Source organism: Sabethes cyaneus, chromosome 3, assembly GCF_943734655.1.
Source record: "Sabethes cyaneus chromosome 3, idSabCyanKW18_F2, whole genome shotgun sequence".
NCBI classification, from domain to species: Eukaryota; Metazoa; Arthropoda; class Insecta; order Diptera; family Culicidae; genus Sabethes; species Sabethes cyaneus.
This window is the reverse complement of record NC_071355.1, coordinates 212,225,543-212,242,243: the sequence shown is the minus strand read 5'-3', so window position 1 is coordinate 212,242,243 and position 16,701 is coordinate 212,225,543. Positions and strand designations below refer to the sequence as shown.

Below are 16,701 nucleotides of genomic sequence, written 5' to 3'. Positions count from 1 at the left end.
ACACGACAGTGACTGAGTCGAGCCGAGTTGCTCGACGTGACTTACAGAATAGGGCCCTATGATGTATATAGATACATAAGTGTTGTTTTGTTTCCAATTCATGAATCAGTTGGATTTTGCCATCCATTGGCAACGAATTAGTGCAAAACGGATTTGTTTGGTGGTCTTCTTTTTCAGTAAGTTCTAATGAGTATTTGTCAGAACTATCCCATTCTAGGTAAAAACCACGGAATTTTATAATCAACAGAATATACTGAACCATCTGCCAATGCATGAGCAGACATTAGAATGTCACTAAACGAAGTGTTTTGCTGTCAACCTCTCTTTCAGCACTCTTTTTGCCTATCAAATATCGCTAAATCGAGATCCCGCTAAAATCCCGCTGAGTTATTTAAGAAAACCGCTAGATTCCCGCTAGCCGCTGTTTGGTTATTAAGTCCCGCTGTCCGACTTGAAATCCCGCTAAATCTAGCGGGAAAACCGCTGATCTGGCAACGCTGGGCACCATCCATAGAAATATTCAGTAAGATTTTCACCTTCGACAAAAGGCACCCCAGTTACAATCAAATCATCCATCCTGGTAACGGAGTCCAGTCGTTGCGTAGTGTCAATTTTATTTTTGTCAACTATTGCAGCCAGCTCAGTCAGAGATCCGTTGCATTCTTCTCTTAATCTCTGGATATCTGCAGAGAGATCCGACTTCAAACTCTCCATTTGCGATGTTAGTCTGTCCAGCTTATCTCCGAGTTTCTTGTTGTCGTCTTTGGCACTTCGTGAATATGTCGACAACTGAGAAGTCATCAAGGTAGCGAGTTAGGCAACACTCATCTCTTTGTTAGTAGATGCCTGGTTTCCACTTCGGAGTGAGTTACTACGCAATCGTTTGCAACTCATTTCATCATCGGACATTTTGGTTTTTATGATATTGAGTGTACAAACTGCTCGAAAAGCAAGTCTTTTGTCACAATGTCCGTTTACAAGTGATTATAGCTTTGACAATATTCAACTTTTAATTTACTAGTGCATAACACAGTTTTACATTAAATAAACAATGGCACTAGAAAGAGCACTTTAGAATCCAGAACTGGTAATAGCTTCGGCGATTTTAGGCGACCAAAAACATAGGTATTTATGTATTCGCCACTGCACAAACAGATTACGTGCACATTCTACCACAGTCAGCAAAGTTGTTTTTCAATGGAGATAATCGAAAGCACAGTAAACGTGGGCCTATTTAATTGTTACCCGTATCTGTCGTGTTTTGGATTTCATAGAGTTTGTGCTCGTTTGTATGAGAGTTGAGCACATTATACGTGAACCCTATTATGTTTCTTCAAAGTTTATTGAGGGGCTGGTAAAAAAAAACAAAGGTAATCCTTCTGAGAACATCTCAATGGCGAAATCTCCACAAAACAAAGTAGAGAAGCTTACTATAAAAAAGCTATCAATAGTAGGATTGGCCAAGATCCATATAACCTTGTCGCAACGGTCATTTATGGTAGTTTTCAACCTTTCGATTCGCATCTCACGTTACGTCTGCCCTTGCTGGAACAAGAAACGCTAATGAGAGTATGATTTATCTCGCACGGCAGATTGCGACGTATCGATAGTAGGTATGCACCTTTCGTAACCATCATCGCAGATTGCATCGCCGCCACCATTCCGCCCAGCCCGCCTCCTGCCCGCCCGGCTGCTAACGGCCCTGCCGTAACGGCCTCCGCAATTAATCGCAGTTCATAACTTTCGAAGCACTTAAAATCTCAACCATCACCAACTCCGGTAGCAGTTTATAACTTTACCAGCAGCAGCTTCGCTTTCGTGTTCAACTACCATTCAAGAACCAAACCGCCTCGCCTCGACGCGCCGCGCCATGCCGGCTGCACAGGGAAAAGAAAGAACGTAGCGTAAATTAATCCAAATTAATCCCACTGCAGAAGCACACGGTAGTCCCCTCCCGCTTCGGCTGTAAATTGTTTCTAGAGCGAAGCTTTCAGCAGGGCGTGAGATGACGGTCATAATTTTACTACACCTCTGTACGCCATTCTTGTATAGCAAATGACGTATGGTTCCACTTGGAGGACTACTGCCGCAGCATACATAGCCCTTGGATGTCCAAATGCTCTTGCCGACTGGGAAATTCTACTTCGCCGAACTAAGCACTGCCTTTAAAGGGTTGAAACCTGGTTCTTCCGCTGAACTTTGGCTTGGCTTAGTTTGTTTTGTTTCAACATGCCTGTAACTGTCAGGTTTCATGATCTGAACTAATATTCAAACGGCACGGCATCAGCTAGTGGCAATCATCTGCTTGGCGTACAATACGTATATTCATATACGGCCAGACCGGGCCTGGCCGCCCGAGATGAAATGAGGATGGCCTTCTCGCGGGTCTCGTCGTGATCTCGGTCCGCTCGTAAAAGTAGACCACTAACGGGTGCACCAGTCATTCACGCAGACCGACCGACCGACAGACCAACCAACCGGCCGGGCTGGGCCGGGCCGTCCGATGCGATGCAATGCACACACAGCCAGCACGTTTATGGCAGTGGCATCGTTAGAGAGAAAATTGAGATGTGCAAAGAATATAAGAAAGGTTATTAAGTTGGTTGTTGAACGTTCCGGCGCAGTTTCTAAGATTTTCAAATTGGTTTTCGCTATTTTCTCCCCTGCCAGAAACAGTATTTTCGTCGTGTGATGAAATCAAATCTCTTTCATCTTTAATTGTTTTGATTATCCGTTTATCGGAGATAATTTATTAAAGCAAACCGAGCGGGAAATTATTACACGCGTTGGAAAACCATATCGAAAGGTCTACATCTGTACTTTATTTATGTCTATTTAATATTTGAAATTTTAGCAATCACTACCCACTTTAGTGTTACTTAAGATGCCAACAAACTTAGGATTTTTTTTCCAAATTCGTCGACCTGAAGCATCAATCCAAGTAATGTGTATGTGTAATTTCTGTACAGTAATTATGTGAACAGTGTTAACACGTTACGTACAAGAGAGTTGAATGATTAGACGGAGTGTGTAACTCTCGGTCAACCATCACTTACCTGTTCAAATCGGAAAATTGAACGACCTCAACGCGGAGCTTAAACCATTTTGCGGAGTACCAAAAAAAAGTACCAACAACCATCGCAAGCAACGCATTTTCAATTCGCAATTTCCAACCGGTCACGCTTCGATGACTGGACCGACTGAAAAAGAGCACCGAAATCATCTCTTATTCATGATACAGAGTGAGCAGAAAAAAACATCCAACACATTTCAGGCAAAAGGAAGAAAAATACCGACCAATCGAACTGGAACCGACAATAAAAAACCGCCAAATGAAAATCAGTGCAAAAGTTTCACTGCACTTTTCAGCTCAGCCCGAACTCTACACAAAGCGCAGGTTCGAGGTAAAAAACAACTAGCCAGTCGGTAATGTGTCGAAAAGTGAATCCAGCTTATCTTTTGCCGTTGAACTCCATCGACAAAAACGGAAAAACCGTTACGTTAGTTCGCTTCTGCCCTTAGTTCTCTGCTTTGCTAAGGTACCACTTCTTTTATAGCTATTGAGGTCTAAAACATGTACTGTGTTCCGAGGGCAAAATTGACGCTAAAAGGTACACAAGTCGAACTATTCATCCAGCCACAGCCTAACCGTATTTTCATTAATTGAGATCTTGCTTCTCACCCCCCTACCCTGGGGGCCTGCTCTGTTGGTTTAGATGTGCCATCACGGACGCGATCTAACAAAAAATAATCGTAGGTACAGCGACCACATCGATCTTCTAATACTGTACACCGCCGGCACGATCCGAGGTCTCGCCGTCGATCGTAATCCACAAGAGAGAGGGGCCAAATCGAGAACCGAGGAAGCATGATTTCTACGAAAACATGGATTGAGCACGATAAATCAGAACGATGTTTTTGTTTTGGTTTCCTCCGAACTGGCGCACTCGATGTGCCCTATAGTATTGCAACCATTCTCTAAATATCATCCTCAGTTGGTTATGAAATTTAGAACATCATTGAAATTAAATAAATTTACTAACTACTTTGGAAAATCGGTTGAGGTAACTTCCTAGTTTCCTTTCGAGCCACCCTACAACTCCCACTGACCGGTAATTTCACGGCAGTGCGCCTGTTTGTGTTGTTATATTTTTTTCTCCCAACTTTCCTTCTACGACCCGCCTGCAGCCTGTGGTGTGGGACGCCGCGACGATGACGACGGTAGGTCGGAAAACGATCTGACCTACAAAAACCGTATGGTTTTCAAAACTATTAACAAAACTGCCAAACAACACAATCAACCTACACAGTTAAGCAGCATAAGCAGCAGCACTGTTTCAGGGCAATGTTTTCACTGCACACAAGATGTACGATGAAAACAAAAATAAAAACAATTTTCGTGGAAAATCGGGTCACCTGAGCCCGGCCCGACTCGGACCGGCAGTTAGTCAATGGCCAACCATTCTCGCGGTCACGATCGACAGAAATATGGGAAACGACGGTCTGTGGTTTTCGTCCGCTGGCCTTTGGGCGACGAAACGAACGGATGACGAATGTTTTAATTGAATCAATGTAAAATCTGTTGACAAAGTTGTTGAAATTTCCAAACACAAAAATTTATAGCATCTATAGTGGCAGATGTGAATTGGGGGTTTAAGAGAGTGCTCTTGACGGCTGTGCATAATGGGCTGCACTCCGTGCGTTGTATTGCGATGTTGATCCACTTGAAAAATATACGCCTCTTCAAAGAGGATTCATTATTTTTGAACTTTACACCCACTAGGCACACAGTTAAGTCAACAAAAGTGAACAGAACAAAATATTTACCAGCACGGCAGAGTGACAAATTGCGACTGTGATAAAATTGTAACATAAGATTGTATATCAACTAATACACACTGTAATAATTTTAATAATTTTTTATCTGACTGATATTCCTTATCACAGTACTTGTCTTAAAATCGGTCCGATCTGAACCGAGCCGGAACTAGGAATAATTGAAGGATTGTTGCACGTCCTTGTTGTCACGTGTTAGCTGACAATATCTAGCTAACGGAACTATCATTCGTAGGATCGGATGAAGAGCAAAAACTGCCGCTGGGAATACCCTGCTGTTTTGTAGCGTTCTGAGTTAAATATATTCTCCGGGAAAGAAACTTATGGAAAAAACGAACTTTTATTTTAGAGGAACATCACCCTAAGCTGTTGCCATGTAAATTTTTTTCTGGTACAGTCATTCCACAGTTGTGAGTCACCCATAGTCACGGGGTAAATCACTTCCTGCAAAAATATTCAATATGTGATAAATATATTTACTATTTTAAATGTGTCCACCTCATCATAACAACTCTTGCCACATACTGTTATGGGATTTGTCAGCTCAAGATCGTATTGAAAAAGGTGGAAACTTTCGTAAAATATTCATCAATACCGGTAAATATATTTAGCACCCGGGTAAAAGTATGTAAATATGCCTAAATATATTTAATATATTTAATAAATTTGAAGTGATTCGCCCCGTGCCCATAGTTATGGTTCAACATTAGTTTAAAACATCTGTTTTAGCAGAATAAATTCTTGCCTTCCATCATGTTTCAGTTTCTGGTGTCTACATTACACCAGAAAAATAAATATATTAGAAGTTAACTAATTATTCTACCCAAAAAAGAGACCGTTGATCCATTACTTTGCTGTGATTGTATTCGCCTGATACCGGCATTCATGTTAGGTTTCATCGCCCATGAAATTGGTCAACAAATGTTTATACAACTTTCCGGCAACATTGTTTTGTTCGAGATGACCTTTTCTATTTTCCGTTGCAAAGATAGATAATATGATTCACTAATATTATATTATAATAATATAATAAGTGGTTCTCAATCAATTCGTAAATGTAAACTGACGTAAACTAACTTTTTTGAACGACTCGCTCACACCAATCGCTGTTGTCTGCTGCACTGAGGACACGACAAACATTTAATTGGAAAAATCCAGTGATTTATAAATTCCGATACATGCGAAAAAACAGGTCAATAGTTCTATTTAACCTCTGTTTTGTGAGGAGATGCTCGATGCCTGGCACATTTATGATGTACGTTAAAAATCCCGTACACTTAAGTTTCTGGAAGGCAAATTTAAATTGATTTGATGAGACGATATTTGAAACATTTTTTCTCCAGTGAGCAGTTTTTCAATAAAAACGGCTTTAAAATACTTCGTTTCTTTACCAGTGTGTCGATTGCTAGTGGTTGATAATATGGTCAATCTAAGATGGTAACCGGTTTGGATTACACCAAAGCAAAGACCTGAGAGCGTAAGGTATAAACGACAGTCCAACCAATGCAACTTAACACAGTCTGTTATATAATTCGCTCGGTAAGAAATAGTTTCAGATTCTTACGAGTGGTGAATGATCCGTCGGTTAAACTACTCTATAATAAACTCAACAACAACAACAACAACAACAACAAATAGCTTCAGATCATCAGCCAGTAAAATGAGTTTTAAGCCAGGCGGGATAATGCAGCAGACTTCACTAACAAATAGTGAAAACATCTACGGTCCTAGGTTACTCCCCTGTGGAACATCAGGAAAGCTAATGAACCAAATGTTTCCGAATTTGACACAGACTGAGCGATGATAAATGAAGTAAGATTTCAGCCGTTCAGTAAAATGCTATGAACCACCAAGATGTTCAGTTTTAGCCAACACTATTGTTTGATCGACACGATCAAACACTGCTTTGGAGTCAGTATAAATAGCGTGCACCTGCACGCTAGTTTCCATTTTTTAAACACAATGTGATGTAAACTAAAGTAAGTTTGTTGTACCTATGTAGAAGCTGATTCATACAGATGTAGCCGCGTAGCAGGACATTCCCATTTTTTCTAGACTTAATGCTGCTGCGTGTTACTCGACAATAAAATTCCCCGGTACCAGCCAAGATGTGATCTGTACAGTACACCATCAGCGGCCAACACCAACATGACTACTATCCTTTCACGGCTACCTTTGAGGCTTTCTGATCAACTGCAGTGCAGTTCTGATCAACGCACTGGCTACTCTTACGACCATGAATCGGAGCGTACTATTCAGCTTCGCACAATACCGTTTTATTCGCAGCGCTTCGATCCAGACTGGGGCTGCATATCGCAGTAGTGACAAAAGTACACTGGCTAGCAGTCGTTGCTGGGCCCGTAGTTATATGGCATGATTCTGTCCTAAGACATTCAGACTAGCAAGTTGACAGTATTCACTACACTTTCATAAGCATAGTCAACGTGGCCGTTGTAGTGCAGCCTGTCATCAATTATCACTCCAAGATGGTTAAGAACACATGCTACTTGACATTTGAGGTAATGACATGCTGTATGGATTTGTAATTACTGGCCATCAGGACCTTCGTTTTGTGGTGTGCTATTGGAAATTTCGCCCCGCCCATTAAATCGTTCTTAACGTCTCGGTTGTCAACATTTGGAACATTTTGCTAATCACCGATAACACAATGACATCAGCAAAGCTGACAATAAGTAGCAGTTGCAATCAATATACCGTTGTACATGTCGTTCCAAAGCGTTGGGAACTCCCGCCGTGATGTTCATCGTCTTTCGTCCCTCGGCGATCACGAAAACAGCACTCGATTCTGAAAGTAGCTCTTCAGCATTCTGCATTGATATCCCGGGACCTACAATCTATGCAGCAACTCGGCGACTCCTTTTCGAATTTGTTTAGACTACTTCCCGGCTCTCTTGGCCATTATCGGAATAGCATCTATCGTAGACTTCCCTTTCCGGAATTCTAACTGCAGGTTTGACAGACCGTGTTCACTTTCTGTGTAGCTCATATTAGTCTGTTCATGATGATGATGATGATTATTTTGAGAACGTGTTTCCGGCAGACATATCGATCTGTACGCTGCTGAATATTCTCCAGCTATTCGAGGCTTCGACAACAGCGTAAGCTTCTGGATCTGCCACCCATCCGAGAAGCTACAACCCTTCACGCAGGACTGCCCCGTACATGTCCGGAAACGCTTTCCAAGTAACAATTTGGATTTTATTACACTCTTATGATTGCATCTAGGACCGAAATCGGCCATAAAAACGGACAAAAGTGTACAGTAAAACACACATTGTTGCTTGGGTTGTATTGCTGCAGTGCGGTGGTTGCTAAGTATCTCGTTCCAGCAGTAAGCTGGGTCTTTTCTCTGCTCCAGTTTCCTCGCAACGCATGCCTTCACCAACGTAGCCACCAACTCGTCCGCATTCATGATTGGTATTTCACTGTCCACCCTAATGGTAACTACTGAAAATACAAAGTTTATATGCACTTGATGCTAACCAAATTGTATATGAAGAAAACTTATTTTTCACTTCGATTAACTTCTATAAACAAACCCAAGGAGCGCCCATGGGACATCTAACCTTCACTGTGCTATGGAAGCTATGAAAATTTTTCATGACAAACATCGCAATAAATTGAGATATAAATTATGATAATTCTTGAAAAATTTTGAGATCACACAGCATAACTACCCATGGATGCATAGTTGACGTATAAACCAATTTCATTAAAATCTACTTTTTTGTTGTGTATGATACACAAAATACACATAAAAATAAACATGTTTTGTTTCAAAAGATTGCGGCAATAATGGAAAAACCATCTGACGTAAGAGCTACTTCTATGCAATAATGACGTCTCTCCATACAGTTTGCAATCCATACAAAGAAACATCCACAATTGAACAAATTTCCCGTTATACACTGCCCGTGTATCACCTCAAAATTCGCGAAGCCATAACTATCAACCCTAGTAGCACAGTTGTTATAAACTAGTTGTGGTAACCGATTAATGACTAATTTCAGTTATAAATAGGTTGCGGCAATCAGAAATGACAAAATTGTGCTACTAGGCAACAAGTTCATCTCTTGAATTAGAATTCTTATTATTAACCCTTCATTCCCTACTTCATTTTTATCACCCGAAAATTTGCTTTCAATATTTTTTCATTAAACTTGAGAAACTTCCCGAAAATCTTTTTCTACATCAATTGCTATCTTGTGAAGTGCTGATGTTTTTTGATTTGCGACATGACATATTTTACTGATGCTGAAATGTCCCGCTATTGGAACCGGTTCCGGATGCCCAGTGTCATCCAGGATCCGCATCCTCATATCGACGTCAACAGTTGGATGGAATGGGATGCTTGTGAAGATTCAACAATCTACGTGCTGGTATGTTGCATTTTCAAATTTTATTGTTATTCAAGTTTTTATTATTTTCTACAAATTAGAATCCAAAAACAAAAACTATTTGTTCAACATATAATATAATACAGTGGCAGAGAAAAACTGATGAATTGGGTGCTACTGTTACAGGGAATACAGCTGATATGACCAACTACGAACGTAGCAGCCTAGTTTTTACGCCAAACTATGCATATGAAGGTTCATCAAAACGACTGATTATTCACAAAAACTGGCGTAGGCGTTTTTCAGATAAAATAAACTTGCATTGAATTACAAAACCTTGTCGGCCCATTTCTCATAAATAATCGTTATTGAAATGTCAGATTATTTAGTTGAAAATGTTAACTGATACGGTTATTTATCTTAAAACAATATAAACGCGTTTTCCCAACAACGATGGTGATGGTTGTTACGTCAACTATGCATCCATGGGTAGATAAGGGGACCCAGGCTAATATTCCAAATTTACACACTTATGATTCTTTTAGTTATATCAACTTATTTAGGACTTGCACTGTACCTATATCATTTTTATCTGAATCGTAGAGTTTGCAGTTCCACTAAGATTGGCGTCGATATTACATTTTAAAATTTTTGTGTGACTGGTAGCACTACCCAGCTAGCATTTTCACATGTATAAAAAAGGTACAAGTCAGCATTACGTAGAGATATACATGCTAAATAAATCGTATTCCATGCGCAAAATTGGCATATACGTACTATTTTGGAGGCGATATACGTGATTACGAATGATTTTGAGCGTTACGACTATATAAGTATTTATATACGATAATATCCGATTAAGTGCGAGTCGCTCCGTACTACTCTACGATTTTGTGCTGAAAATCGTATGTATGTCAGTCATTATCATTATATACGACAGAAAATCAACTTGCTCCCACTTTATCCAGCTTTAGTTACGATTTCGAGTTTGTTAGGAGATATTTACGATAGTTTTCGTACATTGATATACGAGTTGGTGCTAGCAGGGTAGTCAACTTCAGGAAACTGGCTTGAAACTATTATGTTAACGTTATGACAGGCTTAACGATCTTGTTCAAAACCTAAAATATTTATCATTAGAGGTATAACTTATGATTTAACGGGAAAAATAAATTTTACTAATCTGGGTTATCATTTACCATTTATAGTGACATATTGATTTGAAACATAATGGTCTTTCAACTAACATACGGACAGCCAGTTAAAATTATGACATTTAGAATATCAACTAGCCAGCGACCTCTGTCTTCTGCACCTCACGAGTTCTTTTTGACGCTCTGCTTATCAGTTATTTCTATACTTGACAGCATTACAATCGAAAATATGTAAGGAATTGCACGCAACTAATGAATGCAAGGCAGAAAATAAACAATTTTCGGATCAGACAGTCGCTGAAAAAACACTAAGAATTGCTGCGTCAGGTCACAAGCATGAATATTCCGTCGACCCTGCCCAGGTAACCAATAAGCATTTCCAATGCAATTTAAAAGCAAGCCAATAAGCATTTAAGTTGCCTTAAATGCTACTTAAATGCTATTTTGGCAAAATATGCGGCTACTTTACTGCTAGTCCTCTTATAGTGCTGACAATGCTTATTTGCAGCTAGTTACCAACAAGAAGAATTTAAATAGAATTGTGCATGCCAATTTACAACAGTTATGCAGTCAAAAAGCTGATAAATAACAACCTGCAGTATAAAACGCCAGGGATGCTAATAAACGACTGATTTACTGCTTATTTTAATGCTTATTGGTTACCTGGGTGGTTTTATAAGACATCAGTTATGAATAAATTCTTGCACATACCATCACTACGTATGTTCGTAATGTTCCGAAATGTTCAATTATTCTATTGCCGATTAATCGGTGAGCATTGTCTGCACTAATCGATTAATTCAACTATCCGTAGTAGCAGTATTGGATTAAAATATTTATTGGAATATCTTTTTTATTCGATTAATCGCATCAAAGAATTACGGATACAATCAGACAAGAAAAGGGATGGTCAATCCTTTTTCAATAAGGCTATTACGAATATTTTATAAAGTTTTTGTCCTTCCGGTGTTCGGCCACTGAAGGGGGGGGGGGCGCAAAAAAAACAAACATGGGTTTTAAGAATTTTTATTTAAGGTTTAAACTGAAAACCGAATCTATTCTTGCTTATAATATATACGTTATTATTTTCTATGCAAAAAAAATACGAAAAATGACAAAAACGAAGGAAAAATTTTTTGAACGATTTTCGGAAATTCCATCGTTCGAATTTCCATTTCTGTTTCGTGCTAGAAGCGTTAATTCAACTCGGAGACTCATTTTTGGAGTTTTTCAGACTGTAGATCCCACAGACAATTGATTTTATAAAAAGAAATTTGACTCATATCCTACAAATTATTTTTTTGCCCCCCGATTTTTCAAGTCAATTTCCAAGGGGAGGAGGGGGGTGACAAAAACTTTAAATACGATTTGCAATGGCCTAACTGCTCGTTTTTAGGCCATCAAATTGGACTAAGTTCACTATTTTAAACGATAAAATCGAATGAAGAGGAGAGATAATTTTACTTTTCTACAAAACGGTTTAATTTCAGGACATCAACTTGGTCTAGATTCAATCGAAATGTATAATCTATGATATGTTGGACGGGGAGACCTTGTCACTTTTTTTTCTAAAATCTGTTGTCACGGTCTTGGGAAGCAAAAGCGTGCTTACATGTGATTGGCTGATTGACTAATTCTGATAGTGCTTGATATTTATGCTTATTTCAATAATGGTTTGCTGACTGGGATCCTTTTTCCATGCAAATCAATGTGTATAAGATTTTGCGATCAATCAGTGCAAAAATATTGAAAAATAGCAAGTAAATCTCTGAGTTATTAACGTTCAAAACCTGATCACTTTTCATGTTTAGATTTTTAGGAATAGCACCTACTATTCTGTAAAACGTAGTGGTATAACAAAAATTCAAAAAAATCTTGTTTTCATCATTTACTGTAGAATGCCTCATAAGGGTTTTTGGTGTCAAAATGTCAAAAGTGCCTAAGCAAAGCTATCAGCTTAATGATTTAGTTGAAGCATTTACATCATACTTGTTCGTTATTCGTTCAACACGCAACGTGCATCGCAACGTGCCCTGCGCTCAACCGAGCTACTGCCACCGAGATTCCATCGGACCACCTTTGGATCCTATGAGCCAATAACTGCCTGCATCCGGACTTTTTGTATCGTGGAAAGTTTATTTGAATTTAATGATCACATAAATTTGCTCAAAAATTGTATAATGTTAGCTTTCTATAAACCGACCAGAAATATTCAATAAGATAATCCATGTCAGTTGATTTTTACAAATAAACAAATAAACAAATAAACACTAAAATACTAACATACTCCTTTGTTCACGTATAATTTAACTACTTGCCAGGGTTTATAATGAAAAATTGCTTCACAGCTGAACAATGAAGTCGTGCTTAGCTTGCTCCTACTCCGTCTGTCAATTTGCAGGTTTTATAGAACTCACGTAAACCAAATAAATGCGTTATATGTCTGTTTCATTTAGGATTTGGCTATACTGAGAAAATATTTTTTTTGCAATCGTTTTTTTTTTTTGTTTAGTGGGATAAAAGTTTCAGTAAATGCAGTAAAGTAGTACCAATATAATGAATACGTTGCAAAATTAAAACACTATCCAGCGGAACGTGGGTGTTAAAAAGTAAGAGGTCATATCAAAAGCTTATTAATCGCTGTCACGTCTCTAATGACATTGAATAAATATAAAGTAAAAGGAGTTTTTTTTCTAAAAATACAGCGGAATAATTCAATTAAAAGAAGCAATCACCTTAATTGCCAGTGGCTGATGAAAAACACATTTCACAATCACCAGTTTTCTGAAACCGGTTAATTAAAATGATGATATCGTAGCCACGAACCACACAAATCGTCATCTTCCGCACCGGTTGAACTACCACACCAGAGAGTAAGTATCAGTATCAAATTTAAACCGCCTGACCGCACACTGCTGATTTTGCTTCCTTTATTGCAGCTCTCTACAGCGCAGCGCAAGTAGAAACTGGTTCACCAGCAACCACGTACGAAGACGCACACGCTTAAAAGTAAGATTCTTGCAACCAATTTCCACAATTATAATCAATCACTTGTGCTCGATATCGTGGATGATAACCCGCATTAACACCGGAAAGCAATGTTCACACTATTGAATTTTTATGCCCGCTCACACAGAGCCAGTAGCAGTAACATCCAGTAGGCCAACAATGGGCACCTCAATTAGCATATCGTATCGTATGTGTACATATTTCTTTCGTTTTGCCTCCAATGCACATTCTTCCGGCAGACGACTGCGCTTGTCTTCTCTTTAGCAACTCGATTCTGTTCGGAAGATTCTTCCTGGAATGCATTTCTTTCTTCTCGCGCTAGCCCACGGTTGTTAGCCTGCATTTGTTTCAACAAACCATACTTAAGCGAGGTGGAACATCGTCTGGACTCGGCTGGGTGAATTTAACCAAAAGTCAACCAACAACCCGTGAGTCACGACATAAGCTCACGCACGCAGATCTTCGCTGATAACACAATAATAATCAGAACAACACCCGGAAGAAACACACTACAAAAGGCTTGAGTTCTTTACAAAACACCTGACCAACACACTAGCACAGCAAACAACCGAACGAACCGTCTACAAGCACGAGCTGAAGCCAACTGATTCATCCTATCGCCGCAGCTGGACTGTATTCTGTATCGGATCGGGTGCGTGAACGTGTATGAAAGTATGAGCTTTTCCGAAGTGGAACGAACGAACGATAATCAACAAAACAGCAACAACACCAAGCAGATCGTCGAAAAGAGTAAAACGAAACCAACCCGAAGTCCAGCCGAAGTGGAATGTAAACAAATGGTTCATGCAGTTGCACAATACTGCCGTCTGTACGAGTACGAGCGATTGTAATGAATTTACACGAACAGTGTACGAAGTGAACACTTTAGGTTGGTAACTCTGGCTGCCGGAAAGTTCATACGTTTTATTCGTTTTATTTGATAAATTGAGCAACTGAGTATATTTCGGCGTAAAGTGGACGGATCTAGACGGTTGGAAATACCGGTATATTCTTTGTTTAGTGGTTTATGTTGTATTTTAAGGTTTCTAAAACATGAGAACGAAATACAATTAGTTTCCAGGTATTACGCAAGGTCACTGTGATAATATAAACTGCGATAAAAAGGCAAAACCCACGAACGAGTCTGAAAGATCAGTTGCGCAGTAAAACCAGTGTTTAGTGAAACAGTGCAAGTTGTTTTTTTTACTTTTGTCTAAACTTGTGAAAAAAATGCAATGACTTTATCTAACCAGCGAGATGCACAAAAACAATCCCAGCTGACTCTTCTCTCAGGTTTTCCATCAAGTGGAAGCTTTGGTCATCCTAGACGTGGAAGAAGCGACAGCAGACTACTTCCCTACGGTTCGAACGTCCGTTCCAAACTCCATGATACCGGTCTTCAATTATTTCGAGGGCAGTTCGCCTAGGAAGATTCATAGACAATAGATAGAGACGAAAACTAAAAGCAACCCAAGAACTTCGAACTCCCTGGAACGTTTTCAGAACAAACTCAACGGATTGCTAAAAGGAGTTTGTAACATGTGACTATGTCTCATAGTAAATGTAAATAATGTGTCATTAAAATTGTATTTTGTATTTGCATGTTAGGAGTTAGGCTAGAAATATTGTTAAACTTATAAATTAAATTCCCTATCGAGACGCCGCGGTTACCAATGGCGACAACATTCGGACCGACCGGTAGCAGAGGAGTGGCGTAACGCTGAGTTCCGCCGAAGCCTGCGAGAGGGCGTTGCGAGCATATCGAAAGGAGACGGGGCTTTTTGTTCGGATAGTTGAAGCGATCGGACGTGTCTCGGCTATTCTACTATACTCAGTAATGCCACGTGTTGACTGTTTCGGTCGAAAGGTTCAGAAACTTACTAGAGTTGTGTCGCGAAGTGCCGTGCGGGAAGCTTCGATCCGTCATTCTGGACGAGGTGCGTCCTGTGCAGTGGAACGAGTATCCGTAGGCCGTGTGGCCGTGTAGTGCATGAAGATAAAACTCCGCCATCCCAGTGTTCAGAGTAAAGCTTTCCTAAATATTCCGGTGTGCCAATCAACAAGTGAAAAGTTGCCACAAGTCGCCGAGAAGCATCCCCCGTTGAGTAGCGAGCCAGTGCTACTCCGGTTGTAATCTCAGATTACAGCTTGGTTCGACTCATGCACCTTCCAGCATTGGACAAAAGGTAGGAGTCAAAATGAATACTTGTCAAGCACAGCTACCAATACCCCCCCCCCCTTCCTTTCCACTCTTCCCCTCCTTCACCAAAACAAAAATTTTCATTTCTGTCCCCTACCGTCTCTTCATCAATTGTAGAACCATCGTTTCAAAAAAATATTAATATATATGTATGACCTCATTTCAAGGTCAAGACTAAAAACTTTAGATTAGTCTATAGTGATGATGTCGCTATAGGCGCATAAAATTCTACACTAAACTCACAACAGTTAGCTTCTGGCGCTAGCATAACGCTTACAGTCCATATATACCAGCGCCAGGGAAGCCAAAGGTTGTCAGTGTGCAAATCAAAAGAATCATTTAGTTGGGAAACTATAGTGGTGGTGTCGCTACCATATTAGGTGATTTTAATTTGAAATTTTATCCAAGAATTCCCGAAAAATTTGTTCCTGAATGGATGTCTGTTCTCTGTGGTATTATTGTTTAACGGCAACCTATTATACAGGATGAACCATCACTGCATGCTACATTTTGGACCATATTAAAAACTCTTGGACCTGTGCCTGATCCTGTAAAAAAAATTTGTAATTCAAACGGGTTATGATCGTTACATCGCGCTCAGGTCTATATCAGACTAAAACGTCTCAGAACTCGAAAAAGAGTATAAACTTCTCCATGGTCGTTGAGCAGCACCTAACGGATATAGATCTCTTTTGAGAAACAAGGACTGGAAAGATTTTAAGCATTTGATAAGACGATCGAGTAAATCCTCTCCCGCAACAAGTGCTAAATTGCACTCAGCATTCACCTGCATCTATGCAGAAGTCAATTCCTAGTTAATTAGACGAGAAAATTTCGTTGCAGTTCCAGGAGCGACTTGTACAACTTATTAAAGGTGAAGGACAGGAAGACCATGCTTTAGTTCATTCATCACTAAGTTAGTTCCATGTTATGTACCTGCAAAATTCGGAACAATTTGCCCTTTTTGCTTTATGACACATTCCGCCGTGACGTTACAACGTTTTGACTCTTCTTTGCACAGTATTTGTGCTTCAGCTGGGAAAATCGTTGAGAAACCCCCAAATATTATTATATATTTGGAAAGAGCATAAAATTTCCTATTAAAAGTGCACAAATTAATAGCATTTGCTTTACCTAGATTGTT

The 16,701-nt window shown here is 39.6% G+C and overlaps 1 protein-coding gene across 1 annotated transcript in view; it reads right to left on the bottom strand.

The window, feature by feature from the left end:
* Positions 1–13,929, bottom strand: part of LOC128741307 (putative uncharacterized protein DDB_G0277255) — a 224,431-nt gene extending 210,502 nt beyond the window's left edge. Inside the window, exon 1 of the mRNA XM_053837035.1 lies at positions 13,084–13,929. The gene's annotated coding sequence lies outside the window, so the exon portion shown is untranslated. The remainder of the gene's footprint in view (positions 1–13,083) is intronic.
* Positions 13,930–16,701: the final 2,772 nt, after the last annotated feature.